The following is a 16,723-nucleotide window of genomic DNA, read 5'->3' on the forward strand; positions in this document are numbered from 1 at the left end:
TACAAATGACCAAATGTTCATCAGTATTGTGTGAATAAAAATTGATATCCAATCTTACTGACCCCAAATAAGGACAGTGTTTGGCTTGTCGGTCCTGTAAATTTACTGGACCGAATGTTCGTAAAAAAAGAGAACAATTTGTTAGTTTGTATTATTGTATAGTTTCGTTTACTTCTCTGAAAGTTTTCAGAGCTGCAAAAAAGCGATAGTGTCTTTATACACATGCTTTTCTGTGCCAATGCTCTTTCTGCTGACAGAATTTTCCAAGGGCACCTGATTGGTCCATTTTTGTGCATCTTACAAATGCCGGTCAGGACGGTCCAAATCCATGGCGGCCTAGTCGCTTAACAAGATAATCATAAATATAATCATTAAATGATACAGGTATCAATTTGTGTGGTTGTAAGAGCAAAAGTAATGTATAATAATGATCATTGTCATTCGAACCGTTATTATCTTCGCTGTCAATGTCCATGCGTGCAAAAAAGCTCGTTTTCATTTATCGAGGCTGTCGTCGGATTAGGCCGTATTGACCAGACTCCTAACTGACATGCGCTCTAAGCGAAGCCTAGGTAAACAAGTATCGGCTACTTTTGTTTTGGCAAATGTTCTTTTATCATAAACACCTTGATCCCATCAATGAAAAGTTATTTTACTTTTATATTCTGTAGCCGGTAGGTCTTAAAAAAGAGAAGGTTCTGTATTTTTTCCCATTTAACAGGACCTACTGTCCTGTAAAAATATGCCTAGTTTGGATTTCACTGCACTACACTGGCATAAAAAGTCTGGAAGTTACTACATTGGCATACAAACTATGCAAGTCACTTCAGTGGCACGCACACTATGTAAGTTATGAAATTGGCATAAACACTAGGTGAGTCACTACACTGGCATACAAACTAAGTAAGTTACTTCATTGGCATACAAAGTATGCATGCAAGCCACAACAGTAGCACACACACTATGTAAGTCATGAAATTGGCATACAAACTATGCAAGTCACTACAGTGGCACACACTCTATATAAGTCATGAAATTGGCACACACACTAGGCAAGTTACTATACTGCCATTACTGGCATAACACTATGAAAGAAACATTGACATAAAAAATGCAAGTCACTACATTGGCAGACACACTAAGCATGTCATGAAATTGACATACACACAAGGCAAGTCACTACACTGGCATGAAATGTATGTTAGTGACTACATTGGCATACAAAGTATGCAAGTCACTACAGTAGCACACATACCATGTAAGTCATGAAATTGGCATACAACTATGGAATTTACTACATTGGCATAAAAACTATGCAAGTCACTACAGTGGCAGACACACTATGCATGCCATGTAATTGGCATACACACTAGGCAAGTAACTACACTGGCATAAAATGTATGGAAGTTACTACATTGGCACAAAAACTATGCAAGTTACTACAGTGGCACACATACTATGTAAGTCATGAAATTGGCATACACACTAGGCAAGTCACTACACTGGCATACAACTATGGAAGTTTTAACAATGGTATAAAAACTATGCAAATCACTACAGCGGCAGACACACTATGCATGTCATGAAATTGACAAACACACCAGGCAAGTCACTACACTGGCATAATACTATGGAAGTTACAGCATTGGCATAAAAACTATGCAAGTCACTACAGTGGCAGACACACTATCCATGTCATGTAATTGGCATTCATACTAGGCAAGTTACTACATTTGTTCACTGGCATACATGTAAATGTATGGAAGTAACTACATTGGCATACAAACTATGCAAGTCACTACAGTGGCACACATACTATGTAAGTCATGAAATTGGCATACACACAAGGCAAGTCACTACACTGGCCTAAAATGTATGGAAGTTACTACATTGGCATACAATATGCAAGTCACTACAGTGGCACACACACTATGCAAGTCATGAAATTGGCATACACACTAGGCAAGTCACTACACTGGCATAAAACTATGGAAGTTACTACATTGGCATAAAAACTATGCAAGTCACTACCAGGGCCAAAACACCAACTTTGGGGAAAGGGCCAGTCTTTTTTTTGAAAAAAAGACACAAATATCTGGCTTGGGAAATGAAAAATACTGAGGTAGATTGGAAATTTTGAGAAAAATGCATGCTTTTAAAGAAATTTCTGTAGGGGAAAGGGCCTTTTTGGTTCAGTGTTAGAAAAAAAGGCCCCTTGCGAAGAAGGTTTTTTTGGCCCTGACAGTTTCATACACACTATGCACGTCATGTGATTGGCATACACACAAGGCAAGTCACTACACTGGCATAAAAACCATGGAAGTTACTACATTTACATAAAAACTATGCAAGTCACAACAGTGGCACACACACTATGTAATATAAAGAAGCGAAACTCCAGCTGCTGGAGCAGTATTGAATTTTCATTAAAAACAATTAGTTGGTCCTTTATTTAAGGCAAGTGACCGATTGCCCAAACAGTACAAAACAGCACAATAAAAACCAACATAAACACAAAATATGAATAAAGCTGGGGTCACCGCCTTGGAACGGTCAATGCAAAGCATTGGGGGTTTAAACCGGTTATAGAGCGCTCAACCTCACACTTGGCCCAACAATATTCATAATACATTTAAGTGTAAATAAAATCTAATGTCATAGCATTGTAACTCAAATCAAACAATAATAAAAGGGAATTTAACACATTCAATTTAATTACAATTGAATTACTCAATGGTATTGAAGATACCGGTGCAACAGAGTTACAACTTTTTGACGAACGATAAAATGAAACTACAAACAAGTGTCAACTACATTTCTTCTTTATAGAAAAAGATTTAAAAATATAGCGTCATTGAGTTAATAGTTCAGATAATCATCACGCAAATACAGGAAGAAGCAGCAATAATGGGTGTAAAAATTCCATATTACATTGCTAGGTTGTTTATGTGACTGCTAAACATTATATTAATAATAATTAAATAAAACAAGAGCACCGCCTTGCGGGTGCAGACCGCTCATCTATTTTCTTTTTAAAGGTGAAGGGACTCTCATTTTCAATCACAAAGGAGGGAGGGGTGGAGTGAAGAGGGGTGCATTGTGTGGGGGTGTGGACATTTATTACATTATCTTCCAAAATGCCAAAAAAAGGAAAAAAAAAAATCGGGAAGGGGGGGTGGGGGGGTGGATTCTTGGGTGCGATGGTTGGACGGTATTTCAATCATAAAATAATAAAATAAATATTTGTGTTTTTTAACCGTTTAAAAAAAAATTGGGGGGGTGAGGTGGGGGGGGGGGAGTATAGTGTGAGGGTGTGGTGGTTATTTGTGAGATGGTCTTAAAAAAAAAAAAAAAAAAAAAAAAAAAAAAAAAAAAAAGGGGGGGGGATTCGGGGGGGGGGGGCACAGGCGACGGTTTGGGTGTAGTCTATTGTGGTATGTCAGGCAAGAGTAGTTTTGTCAAAGTATCAATCAAATCTAATCATAAATAAAGAAGTTATGGCAATTTTAGCAAAATTTAATAATTTGACCTTGAGAGTCAAGGTCATTCAAAGGTCAAGGTAAAATTCAACTTGCCAGGTACAGTAACCTCATGATAGCTTGAAAGTATTTGAAGTTTGAAAGCAATAGCCTTGATACTTAAGAAGCAAAGTGGATCGAAACACAAAATTTAACCATATATTCTAAGTTACTAAGTAAAAAAAGGGCCATAATTCCATAAAAATGACATCCAGAGTTATGCAACTTGTCCTTTTACTGTACCCTTATGATAGTTTGCGAGTGTTCCAAGTATGAAAGCAATATCTATGATACTTTAGGGGTAAAGTGGACCAAAACACAAAACTTAACCAAACTTTCAATTTTCTAAGTATAAAGGGCCCATAATTCCGTCCAAATGCCAGTCAGAGTTACATAACTTTGCCTGCACAGTCCCCTTACGATAGTTAATAAGTGTTGCAAGTATGAAAGCAATAGCTTTGATACTGTAGGAATAAAGTGGACCTAAACACAAAACATAACCAAATTTTCAATTTTCTAAGTATAAAAAGGGCACATAATTCTGTCAAAATGCCAGTCAGAGTTACATTACTTTGCCTGCACAGTCCCCTTATGATAGTTAGTAAGTGTTGCAAGTATGAAAGCAATAGCTTTGATACTTAAGGAATAAAATGGACCTTAACACAAAACTTAACCAAAATTTTCAATTTTCTAAGTATAAAAAGGGCACATAATTCTGTCAAAATGCACGCCAGAGTCATCTAACTTTGCCTGCCCAGTCCCCTCATGATAGTAAGTAAGTGTACCAAGTTTGAATGCAATAGCATTGATACTTTCTGAAAAAAGTGGACCTAAACGCAAAACTTAACCAAAATTTTCAATTTTCTAAGTATAAAAAGGGCACATAATTCAGTCAAAATGCACGCCAGAGTTATCTAACTTTGCCTGCCCAGTCCCCTCATGATAGTAAGTAAGTGTACCAAGTTTGAATGCAATAGCATTGATACTTTCTGAGAAAAGTGGACCTAAACGTAAAACTTAACCGTACGCCGACGCCGACGCCAAGGTGATGACAATAGCTCATAATTTTTTTTCAAAAAATAGATGAGCTAAAAAGAAACGCCTATCAGAGAGAAAATATAAATAAAATTGAACGTTATAAACCCAATGACCTATGCATGTAGCTTACATGTACCCAGGAACAGAGAAAGAGTTATGACGTAATTGACAGGCGAAGATACAATGACGTGAAAAAAATCCAGGGGCGGTACCGTAAAGTAATAATAAAACTATTAATGGGGGGGCTACTGCAAAATTGTACTACTAATAAAACAAGTTTAGTTGATTAAATATTAAGAATCAAATATATAAATATAGTAATTCCATTAAAGCGACATTATTGGAATCAAACAGTATATAGGTGTTTTGACAACTGACGACAGAAATGATTTGATGTACGATTTGAGTCCAAAAGTAGTTTTAATGCAGATTTGTTCATACGACACAAAGACACAATTTTGTTCAACAGTAAAAAAATGCCCTAATAAAACAAGTTTAGTCGATTAAATATGAAGAATCAAATATATAAAAATAGTAATTCCATTAAAGCGACATTATTGGAATCAAACAGTATATAGGTGTTTTGACAACTGACGACAGAAATGATTTGATGTACGATTTGAGTCCAAATGTAGTTTTCATGCAGATTTGTTCATACGACACAAAGACACAATTTTGTTCAACAGTGAAAAATGCCTATAATATCACTAATGATTCCAAATTTATATATATATATAAATATAAATATAAATATATATATATATATATATATATATATATATATATATATATATATATATATATATAAACCATTCAACTTGTTTAATTTTAAGGTACTAAATCAAATCTTACAGTACAATTTAAGTAAGACAATAAGTACAATTATTGAACATATAAATTTAAACTTAACATTCTTGAAAAGCTGTTGAATCTTTTTATTCCACAGTGTCTTTATATGATTTTAAAAACACGTTGAAGAATCACAGCAACAAAAGTTGATGAGCATCGTTAGTGCGTTAATTAATTAAAGTCTTTTAAGATTATGGCCCAAGGGCTCCCTGATGCTTAAAGCGCCTGGGGAAATGCCTGATATCCCACCTAAACTTTGTTTGTGAGGGTATAATTTTTAAGTAACGATTACCATCACATAACAATATTTTTTGTAATATGATTATAACAGTATCAGAGTATGGTGTATGAATTTATAAATTTCTATGACAAAATAACATATTTTAATACACTACAGAAAAAGAACATGTTTGGCCATACTGGGTTTACAGAAAAAACATTATTTGTGTTAAAGATTTGTACATACCAACACTTTTTCCCCTTTGAATCGGAATTCAAACACATATGTGTCATTTCCAATCGGCTCCTTCCTTGTTAACATCCCTTCATATTTCAGAAAAATATCCCCCTTTTCGATGTGGGAATGTGTATGCACACATCTTCCTATAATTAAAGAACATGAAAACATATTATTGTTATAATTACAATCTAGGGCAGGTGTTAATCACCCAAATTTGTGATGAAACCCTAGTCTGATCATTTTGTGAAAATAAGCACGTTATTTTCTCAAAATTGTAAAATTTTAGAAACAATATAAACATGGTTGAGAAATAGGCACAGTACTTTGACCATTATCTTTATGATAACACACACATGCATTTTTATTGAGCCCAAGATAAAAGATCAAATACATGAAAATTTATACTCTTGAGTGTTCATTTATTTATTCCAGTTGAGAATGTTTAGCTCAGTATTGTGATAAAAAACACTTCTTTTTGGAATTGTGAAGTATTCTGAAATAGGCCTCTGTTTAATAAGGTGAAAACGCCTTTTAGGGGTCTATGGTTTAAAGGAATTATCCCAATAAATTTGGCATAGGTGAAAAATACTTGTAAGCATCCAGGTACATTGTAAATGCGCATCTTGGGGGAAAAAACAGGCTGTGAACATCGTAACCAAGAAAATAAAGGAACAATAAAGTAATTTTTTTCCCCAAAATATAGGAAATTTTGAAAATTTAACACAGTCATTTACATTTGTAACATGACCATGTGGAGTTTTTCTGACTTCAGTGATTTTTCTTCCCCAATTGGGAAAAGTACTTGTACCATGCCAATTGAAAAAAATTAGCGCGAAAAACCCTGAAGTTGGGAAAATTCCCGTTGTGAAATGTTCCAATTGGGAATTACAGGTTGTTTTAATTGCTTGATATCAAAAGAAAAAATCTACTCAAATACTGATTTACATTCATTTTCGCTTTAAGTGTTTAGTGTAAGTGCTCATTTTATTTGTTTACTTGCAAATAATTTTGGAACAAAATTGACGGAATATGCCTTCCTTTTGGGAAATTTTTAGCTAATGATTTGCATGTGTTCACAAGCGTCGACACTCGTGCTGAGGTTTAAGTGGCCCTTTGTTTGGCAGATACTTACTATTAACATGGGTGTCATAAACATTAGTGACCCAAAGTGCCTGCCCCCCCTCCCAACAGGTGGCGATTGTCCAGTAATTATAAGCAAGATTAATAATGCTTTCACTTGTATCTTGAACCTTGAAAAATGCATGCAGTCGTGCGTTGTTTAATCACTTTCTTCATTTTAATGAATAAGTTTTATAATATTGAAGAAACAAAAGACAATAAGTTTTTGCATATTTCTAATACTTATCCAATAAAATGGTGGTTCAGTAAACATAAATGTTTTAATGCAATCAGCGAATGCTTGCACTTTTAATCATCATCAACTGCATCATCATCATAATCATCACCATCATCACTCATATAGTATAGATAACCTGTATCTTTCTGTTTTTTTTTTAATATATAAGGATGACCTTGTAAGCATGTTATATAATTATTACGATCATTCTAGTTTCAAAATTATCCTTAATACAAACATAGAAGGCTCATCGTACATCAGGGTTGGCACCAATCAACCGCCCCCAGTTTTAACTGGCAGTTTTTACCGGTTAAAACCGGTTAGAACAGCCCCGGTCAATACTCCCAAACTGGTCATTACTGGTCGATTGAACTTTACCCCCAATTTTGATTAATATTCCATGCTTAATTAAACAATATTGATAATATAAATTAAACAGACATGTTGCCAATAATGTCTTAAGCTATTAATACCCACTATTTTATACCTATTCATGTTATCTGTAGGCCAATCTCTCAAAATTGTGCAAATGAGTCAAGTTAGTCAATTGGATTTTTCTAGTCGATTGGATTTTTTTTTTTCAATTCTAACGAATTATGAATGCTCAGAAAATTCTGTGCTTGATTCAACAAGAACCTGTCAATTACTGTGTATTAGTTGTTCCTCATGCCCCACTGTCTCCACAGTCTTTCACAGTCTTCTCACCTATACAGGTTAGGGCACCCAAAACTGATAATAGGGCCTTACAGCGCACCTTTGACACAACCCTTACTTGTCATGTATTCTTGCCTGGATTTCTTTAACAAAAAAGTGAAACAATATTTTATTTTCCATTGATAATGTCACAGGGTATAAATTCATATTTATCGTTAGTGAGTTATTTGTTATTCATTATTGTGTTATATGACAGGTAAGGTTACTATTATACATAGGTGTTAAAATTGAATTAGATGTATTGGTCACTATTGAAGTTAGTGATTTAGTGTTGTATTACATGTATATTGTATTATTTTGAGTTGAAAAGAAAGGCAACTGTTGTAAACCTGAAGTTATGAATTGTGAATTTAAAGGTTGATGAAATTGAAGTGTGTGTTTTATAAAGTGTTATTAAAGATTAGTGCGTACGACTGAAGTGAAATAGTCACTGGGAGATTAGTTTTAATTGTGAATTGTTGCATTGAAAGTAATATTAACGACAAGTGATTAATATTACTGGTTGACATTATGAAATTGAATCTAGAGTGAGTGAAGTTGAACAAATACTAATTACATACTAGTTTTGAATGAATTGTTTTGTGTTGTAAAGTGCAAAGAATATTGTGAAGAGAAGTGAATTAAAGAGAAGACTTTGATATCTGCATATGGTTCGGATCAATATCATAACTTAGTGCTTAGTGTGAAATTGGTATGAGTGTGAATATAACTATTTGAAAATGGATTCTGATAGAGAATTAAGGAGACAAAGAAGGGAGAAACATAAAGAACAACAAACATTAAAGGAACAAGAGTTGAAAAGTCAAAAGGACATTGAAATGCTGAATAAAATAACGTAACGAGACTCAAAGATTCGTGAAATTCAGCGACAAAGAGATGAATTGATAAAGATGAGAATAGAAAACAAAACAGCCCAACATGGCGATGTGAATGATGCAAATGATGTTAAGCATAAACAATTAAGAAGAGAAACTGTTGGAGAAAGATTACAGCACAACTGTAAAGAAATGAACATGAAAGGAGGACTGAAATTGACCATGATAATGATGTTGATGGTGCTGTTGGATAAACTGTTGGATTAAAGACTGATGATTACCATGGCAACGATTATGAAAGTGACATGGATTCAATAGATGAGGAACTTAGTTGGTTGACTAAGAAGATGGAGGAAACATTCCAGATACATGCTGATTCTGAGGACAGAATTTTTAAAAAGGGATTGGGTGCTGTACTTTATCAACGCCAAGACGGCCACGAAAAGGTCATAGCCTATGCAAGCCGTTCACTTAAACCGTTAGAGAAGCATTATCCTGCGCACAAGTTGGAATTTTTTTCGTTGAAATGGTCAATGACGGAAAAGTTTCACGACTATCTTTACGGCGCGGAAGTTGAGGTCATAACGGACAATAACCCACTTACCTACGTGCTAACAAGTGCTAAGTTGGACGCGACAGGGCAACGATGACTTGCTGCGTTATCAAACTACACCTTTACGACACGTTATCGGGCAGGTAAAAACAACGCCGACGCAGATGGGTTAAGCAGGATGGTAGTGCAACCAGAAACAATAGCTGCTATTACAACTGCCGTAACAGCAGGGATTGAACAAGCGCCCTACTGTTTCAGTACATCCGCACCTGTAAAAGACAAACCTGAGGCTTGTGATCAAGTTCCAGAAGATGTCTTGCAAACATACGCCCTGAGTTCTCACAATTGGAGAAAGTCACAGCTGGCCGACCCAGTAATTTCCAAGGTTATTCATAAATTACAAGCTGGCACAAGACCTTCTGTATCATCTTCCTCAGACTCATGTACCGTGTTTTGAAATATAGCAGACACTGGCCCAGTCTTGAGTTGAAGGATGGGGTTTTATACCGAAGAACTAAGATATGTGAGCAGGAGTACAGCCAATTAGTTTTGCCAGAAGCATTACGGGAGATAGTGTTTTCAAGCCTGCATGATGACCTCGGCCACCAAGGACGTGATCGGACACTATCATTATTCAAACAAAGATTCTTTTGGCCTGGCATGGAAAGCTTTGTAAAAGACAAGATTAGTAATTGCGCCCGATGCATAAGAAGCAAAACTCCAGCCGAAATTAGTTCTCTTGTGAACATTACAACCATATCACCAATGGAGCTTGTTTGCATAGACTTCTTGAGTTTAGAAAAATCAAAAGGTGGATACGAGCATATTTTAGTTATCACCGATCATTTTACGCAATATGCGCAGGCGTTCCCAACGACAAATCAGACAGCGAGAACAACAGCGAAAGTTTTGTTTGAGAAGTTTTTTGTGCATTACGGCTTTCCGGCGCGTTTACACAGTGATCAAGGTACCAATTTTATGTCTGGCCTTATAAGCGAACTGTGCAAGTTAGCTGGAATTGAACAATGTAGAACAACTCCATATCACCCTATGGGTAATGGGATGACAGAGAGATTTAACCAGACATTGCTGCACATGTTGTCCACACTCGAGGAGGACAAGAAATCCGACTAGAAGTTGCACCGATGGTTCATGCGTACAACAGCACAATTCATACCAGTACTGGTTATTCGCCGTACTACTTAATGTTCGGACGTCACCCAAGGTTAGCGATCGACGCACTACTCGATTTACCGTCGAACGATAATGGGACGGTGTTCCAGAATGAGTACAGCCGCAATTTTCGCGACAGATTGGCGACTGCGTATAGTCGTGCGAAAGAGAACGCATTTCAAAATGCAGAGAAAAGTAAGAGGGTATATGACACTAAAGCTAGAGCCACTAAAATCATTCCAGGTGATTTGGTTTTAGTAAGAAATGTGACTCAACGCGGGAAACAGAAAATCGCTGACAAGTGGGAAGATGTGCCATATGTGGTAATTGACCAGCCAAATACTGAAATTCCCGTGTATGACGTCAAGAAGGATCAACCTCACTCCAAACGTATACGTCGTGTCCACTGAAACTTGTTGCTGCCATTGGGAATAACGGAGCAACATCAAAATAAAGAGCAAAAAGCTCCGAGATACGTTATACCGCAACGACGGACACAATCACGTGACAACTATGACGACGGTAGTGTACGTCGCTCGAATCGCCAATGTAAAGCGCCGAACTTCTATGTTGCGGGTTCGTGTTATCTATGAACGGTTAAGACTAACAGTGATATGATAATGTGAAGTGTTTGCTAATAGACTGAAGTGTGGCATAAGTAATAGTTATTAAAAAAAAATGATGTGAATATGTGTCTTTATAAAAATTGCCATATTTTGTACTTAAATGTTTGTATAATAAAATTTATGATGGATACGTACCATTTGTTTGTGTTATTACGAACAAAAATGTGCAAGTTATTGTACTTGAATGTTTTATAATAAAACTTATCATTGATAACATGTGTTTGTGTTATTGCAAACTTTGGAAGTAGTAACGTGATGAACGTATATGTTTTATCACCGCGAGTTCTATAAATTTATAGAACATATATAAATTAATGTCGAGACGACATTTCTAAAGCAGGGGGAATATGTCACAGGGTATAAATTCATATTTATCGTTAGTGAGTTATTTGTTATTCATGTCGAGTAGTTTTAGGTAACTCTGATATAAAGTCTGTAGTCTTAGTTATTTTATAGTTAACATATAGTTGAATTTAACCTAATTTAGCACGTGCACGTAACAACCAATCATACACTTTCCCTCCTTTATTCAGATGTTTGCTGAAGGTTGCTTCAGACAGCCATTCAATCTTTGATTGAAACATTATATTATTTGTGTAGGACATTTTATATTCCTGCAGGTAACTTATTTGAATCTTTTGTTTATTTTATCTGTCAATTGTTTGTATTGTTATTTAAGACATCTGACGGTTACGGTTGTGTTTATTAGTTATTTATTAAAATAACTTATTGCGAGTAATATTCACACCGCCATGCAACGCTAGTCATTATTAATGTGTATTTCATTTGAATGCATACATATATTATCTTGATTATATACCTAATTGCATGTATTAATTGTTTCTATTTCAGATACCTTAATCGATCTATTAAAACTTTAAACCTCGATTGATTCGATAGTTTGTCGTCGAACCCAAAGTACGCAAATTGCGCGTAGCTAGGCCGGCAACAATTAAAAAAAAAAACATTGAAAGAAATAATTATTAAAAGAAAGAAATTATTGAAAAGACGCGTCTAGAGTAGACCCACAATTGTAAACATTATTTGTTGCCAAAATCAAGAACTTTGATTGCTTATTCATTTGAAGACCATTTGAACTTTAAAATATGATAACCCTCTCAATATAGAAAGGAGACAAGTTAGAAGTAACTATTAAATTAATAACAATAATAGCAAGTTATCTCATTTTGTTTGAGTGAAATGAAATAGCCTAAGGGCAGATTTTCTTCATTGTCACTATCAGAGCATGCATTTTATTACCAATAAAGGCTTAGGGGCCAGATCATTAATGACCCAAGAAACCACAAGAGTTCTGTTTGTCCATCAGCTTATCAAATAGATCTATCAATAGATCAGTGAAATACTATGGTAACTACAATAGCAATAATACTTCAGTAACAGATGTGATACACTGAGATAAAGATATTGCCTTAGTAATACATGCCATAATTTTTCGTGTCCAAATCGGTACTTTCCATAAACTATTGTCGGGACATTTTACCAAAAAGCGGGACACCTTAAACGATCAATCATTTCACCTTTTCTATATACTCAACAGTTAGTATATTACTTACAAAAACTCTAAATTTCTGCCCAATCTTGACGATAAATGTGTGTTCAGAATTTCGTGAACACTGACGTTCTCCATTTTCCGGGAGTAAACACACTCCATAAATTAAAATGAGGGGTATCCCTGTATGCCCAATGATTTGACATCCAATTGGTACAGGGATATCCCCTTGAACATATGTAAATCGCGTGACACGATGTGAGTGCATCGATAACTGTTCTTATTCAACCAATCGTAAATTGACTCTAAATTTAGATTGATGCAATATGTACAAACTATTTTCTGAAAATCAGTCGAAAACGAAAGGTTATTTTTGAAAACATCAATGTATATTGGTCATCATTCAATTTGTTTGATGTACAAAATCGGTGTTTTGACAGGATTTATCACCTTAGGTTGTATAATACACAAAATAAAAGTATTGTTGGACTTGATTGGGCAATGAAATACAAACGCAGGTGGCGTTAATTTCTGTACGATACATCTTTCGATAGCAATTAGCGACCCCTATCATAAAAACACCATGGTGTGAATGCTGATTCAATCAATAAGTTGCCGATAAATCGCTGATAAGGTGTCAAAAACAACACAAGTGCACTCGAGTAGTAGAAGTGGGTTGTTAATTGGGGGCAATAAAGGGATTAGCGATGATAAGTTTTAGCCAGAAAAAGCTCAAAAAGCGATTTTTTGGGGGAACTTATAGACCTTATATTGTTTTTAACGAATGTCGGGACAAATCGTCTCGTATCGGGACGCCGGGACAAAGGGCCCAAAAGCGGGACTGTCCCGCCCAGATCGGGACGTCTGGCATGTATGCCTTAGTTCTTTTGTATTTGAGACTGTTTCCATAAATAATAAAGAAGTATTTTTACAGCTTTAAAGATTTCTTTTACTAACTCAAAAAAAGTTTATCAATTACAGAACAATGATTGATTTAATATAGAATAGCTTAAATTCTTCCTTTGTCATGTTTAAATGCTACAATTTTCAATCGACCAGTATTGACCAATATTGACCAGTATTGACCGGTTTTAACCGGATATTGACCGCCGGCCAGGTCAATTCTCAATTGACCGGTCAATATGCCATCCCTGTTGTACATCAGTGGTATTTATTTTGATCGAGTAAGTTGTTGACACATAAATGATGAAATCATTGCTACATATGTATATATGTGTACTACAATGCGCCAAATTTATATATATATTTATTTATTTGTCCATTGAAGGATAAAATAATGTTTTATATTGATGTAATTATTTTAATATGATGAATTATTTGACTTTTGTAAGTTCTTCTTCTTCTTTTATAATAATGTTCAATACTGATACATTATGGCCATGCGTGGGGGATTAAAAAGAAATAGATTGATAGCTTACCCGAGTTACTCAATCCACTCAGGAAAATCAACAGTGATAAAAAAAGGTGCAAAACCTAACACCTTAAGCCCTTAAGACTTGAGTGGTATTTGGTATGCCATGTGATGGTGATGGCGTGTGTGTCTAATGTATGGAGTGAATTGTGTAGGGGATTGACGTCAACAAGTACGCAAATTTAGAAAGTATATTTTGAAGGTCGCGAAAATATGTGACAAAACAAAGTGTGGCCCAAGATCTGTTATGGCAGTAAGAATAGAAAATACTGGCACACTCTGTGTAAATTGCCTCAATACCAGATCTTACAAATAGGTTTAGGGTTTCTCAGCTGGAAGGAATAGTTAGTGAGTTTGTGTCTTCTTAAAACGAAAGATGAACCCAACGCAGGTTACACTCCACTAGAGTTCATTTTACTCTTTAATTTACATCCTACATTTGTGTATTACAAATACACACTGAACTACAAGTATATTTAAACTAACAGAGCTCCAGATAAATACGGCTTTTTCATGAAGGTTTACGCATTTATTTTTAAACATTAGACGTACAATTACGATTTTAATATGCACAAAACATTTGACAGGGCTTCCAAGTTGAAGACCAATGGACGGTGAACCTCAATCATTTAGGCTAATTATTTAAAGGGATCTTTTCACGCTTTGGTAAATTGACAAAATTGAAAAAAGTTGTTTCAGATTCGCAAATTTTCGTTTTAGTTATGATATTTGTGAGAAAACAGTAATACTGAACATTTACCATGGTCTTATATAGCCATTATATGCATCTTTTGACGATTTTAAAACCTAAAAATTATAAAGCGTTGCAACGCGAAACGATTGAATAATTTGGAGAGTTCTGTTTTTGTCGTTAAATTTTGTGAAACTACGAAGATTGCTTATATAAGGTATAAAATACGTCAGCTATGTGTACTCGGCGGAATAGCTCAGTAGGCTAAAGCGTTTTTACTTCAGGACTCTGGCAGGACTCCAGGGGTCACTGGTTCGAAACCTAGTCCGGGCTATGTTCTTTTCCTTTTTTAAATTTTATTCTTGATTTTTTACTGGAGCTTTTACGATCCAATGTTTACATTTATAGATATAAAGCATTTAATGAATAAGTTAAAAAATGCCAAAATCTGTGAAAAGGCCCCTTTAAAAAAATAACAATACAATTATTCCAAAGACTATGGTGTGGTGTGATATAGTTCTTAAATTCATTTATTGTGTTTTCGCATTCATTTTAGAAGTTCTTACTTATTTTCTGATGAAAACATGACTAACTGCATATATTTTCCACATCAGTAACCAGCGCTTTTGCCAACCAGTGACTGTGCATGCGAGAAAAACTGATTGTAAGCAATAACAATCAACTCGTCTATATAACAATGAACTTGTCTATATGATGAATCTGCACACAATTAAATGCTTTCCTTCATTGATGCACATACCTTTTTTCTGGGTGCCTGGAAACACTTCTTCATCCCGTTTTAGAAACAAGTCCGCCCCACTTATCGCCTCAAGTTCTTGAAATTCTTTCTTTGAGGTCTCATTGCAGACATGATTGTATCACATGGAAGAAGAAGAACCTGATGGAAAATTGTAAATTTACCTATTGCACTAAACATTTAAGTCTGCAACAAAGTTGTTTAGCCGGTCCATACAATAACCGAAAAGCACCGAAAAGCACTCAATTTCTCTCTATATATATGCAATATATCGTTTTTAGTGTATGTTAACGAGTTTTATTAGTAATAAATGGTTATATGATTGTATGTTTATACTACATTGTGCCCAAAATGGAAAATATCGGCAATTACCGACCGAAAAGCACTTCATGTGGAAACCGAAAAGCACTCAATTTCTCGCTATATATATGAATATTTGCGTTTCTATTGGGTGTAAACGGATTGAATTAGTTATAAATGGTTATATTTCATGCATATTTATACTACCTTGGGTTTATAACGAGTCAAGTCAAACCGCCAAGTCAATTCCATGGTCAAAATACATTTATTTTTAAGTAAATGTCAAATTTAGCAGGAAAAAGCAAAATGTCAAAGTCACTACCAGGTTTTGTGTAGTGAGTTGCCAATATGTAGTGGGTTGTTTGGTGTGTAACGTAAGGCGGGTAGTGGGTTTCCACCATTTACACACACACTCACACACACACACAATATGTACATGGACTTTATTTGATCTAAATGTGTATTTTCCAAGGGAAATTGATTAATTATTCCTTGGTGAAAATGGGCGAACACGAGGCGTGTCTAGATACTTGTTAATCTAAAATTTAACCTCTTTGTAACTACGGAAGGGTGTGACCCCTTATGTACCAGTCCCTTTATGTACCAGTCCCTTTATGTACCACTTTGAGACTTTATGTACCACCTATATATTGTGTAGGTGTTGTCCATTCATTCATAGCAGTATGAATGGGCATTAATTACCTGTGCAAATACAAGTGTTGATTGAGTCAATTTGAGTTAAACAAATATTGTCTACTATAACATTGCAATTCATTGTACTGAATCATTTATTTCTTGCTATCAGAAAAGTTTTAAAAATGTGGAAAAAAGTTAAATAAAGCTGAGTAACTTAGTAACTCAGTTCTTACTAAGTAAAATATTGCAGAATTAAATGTTATATCTATTTTGTTTTTGAAATTCATAATTTAA

The 16,723-nt window shown here is 35.1% G+C and overlaps 1 protein-coding gene and 1 long non-coding RNA gene across 4 annotated transcripts in view; one reads left to right on the top strand and one right to left on the bottom strand.

The window, feature by feature from the left end:
• The window catches only part of LOC127867563 (uncharacterized), a 74,080-nt gene that overhangs the window by 37,925 nt on the left and 19,432 nt on the right, over positions 1 to 16,723 (top strand). The gene's annotated exons all lie outside the window — the stretch shown is intronic.
• Positions 163 to 15,633, bottom strand: LOC127867567 (uncharacterized). Its single transcript, XR_008043559.1, has 3 exons — positions 15,497 to 15,633; positions 5,872 to 6,008; positions 163 to 343 (listed from the first exon to the last, which is right to left on the bottom strand). It is a non-coding gene; the product is annotated as an uncharacterized LOC127867567 (long non-coding RNA).

Source organism: Dreissena polymorpha, chromosome 2, assembly GCF_020536995.1.
Source record: "Dreissena polymorpha isolate Duluth1 chromosome 2, UMN_Dpol_1.0, whole genome shotgun sequence".
NCBI classification, from domain to species: domain Eukaryota; kingdom Metazoa; phylum Mollusca; class Bivalvia; order Myida; family Dreissenidae; genus Dreissena; species Dreissena polymorpha.